Here is a 4,260-nt window from a genome sequence, read left to right on the forward strand (position 1 = left end):
TTTTTGCTTTAATTAAAGATATTTTATAATCTTACTTTCCGCATATAGACACACATAATAATTTAACTATTTTTAGAAATTCATATTTATTTTTAAGATATAAATTCAGTTAAAATGAGTTCTAAACAAGTTCAATAGTTAAATGAATAAAAAAATACATAACTCAAATATTTAGTCTTATATATTTAAGATGTACATATGATTCCAGTCTAATCAAGACATGTGAATTCTTTTACTAAACTCTTATTATTAATATTAGTAATACATTAAATTTTACTTGTTCTAATTTAAGTGAATAAAAGCAGATTAAATATAAGGTTATGTAGATAGTTTTTTATGCCCATAAAATTTTTTGTAGAGCCTAAGGCGTCTGAAAAAAATTGGAAAATTGGAGAGACTTGTCTATGTTATTTATGACTCAAAAAAAATGCGCGTAAATTTAATGTCACATATATGCCTTAAAAAATTTTTAAATTTCACAAAATTTGGAGCACTCAAAGGTAGAATCGTGTATATATAACCACCTCAAACAAATGAGAACTAACCTACAACTCGCTCTCTCTCTCTCTCTCTCTCTCTCTAAAGTTGAATATCTGTTCTTCTATCTCTGAAACTAGTCTTTCTTCTTCTACCTTTACTTTTCCAGCAATCTTTCTTCCTTTCTCTTTTCCTTCAGATTCCTATTAGAACCTTCCCTTCTCATATATAATTACTGTATAGTGCTCTTGCATAGTTCACGAAATCATCTCACAGCTACCTGATGAGTTTTTATCTGTGTTTTTGTTTATGTGCGTGTGTGTTCGAGATCTTCTAGGTACATGTAGGTAGCTAGACCCGATTGCCACCTAACATTCATCGTACACACAAACACATAATCCACATGAATCCACCCAATACTATAGTTGGTTGAACCTTCTGTTAATTCTTGCGGTTCATATTTTGTTCTTCTTCCTCCTCCTCCTCCTTCCCTTTAAGCTTATTTTAAACCCTCTCTCTCTCTCTCTGTTCACACACACATACTATTTTCCATTGAACCGTATATTCTTTTAGGGTTCCTCAGGTAATCCTATTTCGGAGATATCTACAATATTGTCGACCTTCTTTCTTTGGGGTTATGCTATTTCAACCCAAGATTTGAAAGATCAGTGGTTTAATGTATGATTAGCAGATCAGATAACGTTCATATATGCATACGTATATATATTGGAGGAAATTTCTGGAAGCTTCCATATGGGTGCGTTTGATTCGATCAAGTCATTGTTTGCAGGTGCATCATCATCAAGATTCACACACAGAATCTTTGGTTCTCACAGGTGTCTTGAGAATCTTGATGATGCTGCATCAGCAATAAATGATTAATATTAACTTCTTTCTCATGATTAATTACGAGGTAAGATTTACTTTTGATTTAATTTCCTTAATTTTCTTACAATACTGATCTTGATCTCAGTCTCAGATCTTCTTTTTTTTCAGCTCAGTCACTCCTCTGCTTCAATATTTTGTATTAGGCGATCGATTATATGTTCTTAATTTAGGGTTTTAAAATTTAAATGATGTAATTAACAAGAAATTGAATCTCCATGAAGTGCCGTATATCTCTGTCACTGCATATACTTGTGGGTGTTTCTTTTTTCAGGTTTAATTATCCTTTGCGGAAGATACGAGGTTTACGAAATCTTAGGTTTATTGTTCTTGTCAATGTACAGGTACAGAACGTTGGGAAAAATAAAAAATGTACAGGTACAGAACTGTTTTATATATAAGAATAGAAAACCATGAAAGCCTATCAATATATGTTTGCTGAAGAAATTTACCTATTGGTGGGTTGTTAATTACTTTAACCAGATCCTCATTTCGTCTCTGAAGAAAACTAAATCTATCTTCTTCTGGTATGTTATGATCCACATAAAAATGCTATATCTGCAGTATCTAAATAACTAAATAACCTAGAATGTGATTATTATTTAATCATTTACATTTGTACATGTCTATTATCTATATATATGCATCCTGCTCGGCCTGGTGATTGGTTATAGCTTGCTGTTTCACCATCAGTTAGCAGTACTTATTGTGCTGATCATGAACATTAATATAATTACAAGTGAGTTCATCATCAGTAATTGAATATTAATCCCAAATTGAAGTTGGTATCTAATTAATTAATGTTGCTTCATCAATTATTGAGTTTTGGTGCAATCGAGTAACACTTGAATGTGTGCTGTACCTGGATACTCAATTATATCTCATTTCCATTATGAATGTGTACTTGATGAGTATCAGTCAAATGACTTGAGATACCTTGTGTCACTTTGTAAAAACAAAACAAAAAGAACAAGAAAGTAATAAATTGAAAGTTGAAGAACCAAAATATATATATATATATATATATTTACCACAGTTCATCATTCTTAACCTGACCTTTTACCACTTACCACAAGAAACACTGCACCGAGGAATATTATTATTGATTGAGTTTCTCTGTGCTAAATAAAGCCAAAACAAGGGGTAAAGTATAATCAAGTGATTAAAGTACTTAATTATAAGTGAAAAAGAGAGATGTGCAGTGAGGCAACAGCTAATAGATCACATGTAAGCATGAGACAGCACCAACCACATATATATACCAAACAAAAATGCAACACAACAACAACTAAACTACTCATCTTTGGCTCTCTCTCTCTCTCTCTCTCACACACACACACAAGAGCATAATTACTTTGGGTATTATACACACACATAGTTTCTCCCAATTAAATGATTATACATATCCAGATATGCCAGCTATCATTTACTCAAGAGTGTGCATTTATACACACTGAATTAGAGCTGTCAAAATGAATCAGAACTCGCTAATTTGATTATTAGAGACTTCCTTTAAAATTTATAATCAAACAAATTCATCTCTTTTGAGCGGGAAGTTATATGAGCTAACTTGCGAGTTAAGTGGGTTGGCTCTTTTAACTCACTATGATATTAAAAAAAAATTAAAGATCTTTTTGTATATTGGCTTTTAAGTTTTGAATGAGTATAGAAGTTCTCTTTTTCTAGATAATGTGCCCGAGCTCTTATATATTGTCTATGCTCACAAAGTCACGATTGACTACATGGTTTACAATATAATGATATAGATTGTAATTTTTTACTATGTGTTTTGGTAGTTATGCTTAACTTTCTTATCCTTCCTTTAATTTTTATTATTATTCAATTACAGAAGATGTTTTGCATGGCGGAGCAGGAGATATTGGTATATATAGATGATGGCAATGCTGCATCTAGAAGAGAAATTGCGAATGTTGTTGAAGTTTAACCAAGGCATTAATTCGATCTAGGATATTTGAACATTTCTAATTTTTTGTGTTAGAAATTAGAAAATAAACTGTTGAAGGATATATATTTATTTTTTAAGTTACAAATTTTTAGAGAGTAAACTTGTATGGTGAGCCAAGTTTTAATTTTCAACCCATCAAATTAAGCCGAGTTTTGATGGCTCTTGCTCAACCTAATGACGACCTCTTTAGATTTTACTACGATAATGCCACATTAATTAATTAGGTTGGTAATTGCAATGTAATATAATGTGGTGAAAATATTTCAACAGAGTGGGGACAACTATAATGACGAGGCTCTCTTGTCATGTTATTGAAAGTCTCTACTCTCCACACGGAAGAATCCACGAGGGAGATATTTACAACAAAATATATCAGTCTTATCCTTGTTCTTTGACTAAAGAATTGGGCGCAATTGATTTTAGTGTAAATCGAAATTAGATAATAATTAATAAGGAGATGTATTATATTGGCTTTTTCCCAATTTTTTTTTTGGTAACGCCGTTTGATGAAGAATTAATCAATGATATCGGTTTCCCAAATAACAGTCTATAATAGTGTGTTTGGATTAATGTGAATTAAATTTAGATTTAAATTTAGATCAAATCCCTCAGTTAAATGAATAAAATTTTGTGAATTTGGTTAAATGATGAATAGTCCATCTCTTGTTACATTTTCTTTCTAATTTCAAATTCCTCACCCCGTTCTCTTCGTGTTTTTGCTATTAACAGCTTTATAACTTACATATTTTTGTTATCTCTTGTTGATTAAAAAATATTGATAAACTCATTATTTTTTATTTTTTATTTTCATTTTGAATCTTAACTTATCTCCACTTTTCATTTGAAATTTTTTTGAACTATCCAAGCAAAAAATTTTGAATATATAATTCTAAATTTGACATTTGAAATGTAAGATTTTTAACCAATCCAAA

General features: G+C 30.7%; 1 long non-coding RNA gene across 1 annotated transcript; it reads left to right on the forward strand.

Annotated features, from left to right (window-relative positions):
- The first annotated feature begins 574 nt into the window (after positions 1 to 574).
- LOC129311572 (uncharacterized) lies at positions 575 to 3,428 on the forward strand. The gene is made up of 2 exons (XR_008593322.1): positions 575 to 1,390; positions 1,474 to 3,428. It is a non-coding gene; the product is annotated as an uncharacterized LOC129311572 (long non-coding RNA).
- Positions 3,429 to 4,260: the final 832 nt, after the last annotated feature.

Source organism: Prosopis cineraria, unplaced genomic scaffold, assembly GCF_029017545.1.
Source record: "Prosopis cineraria cultivar Desert tree isolate PC_DT_omini unplaced genomic scaffold, ASM2901754v1 PC1, whole genome shotgun sequence".
In the NCBI taxonomy this organism is placed as follows: domain Eukaryota; kingdom Viridiplantae; phylum Streptophyta; class Magnoliopsida; order Fabales; family Fabaceae; genus Prosopis; species Prosopis cineraria.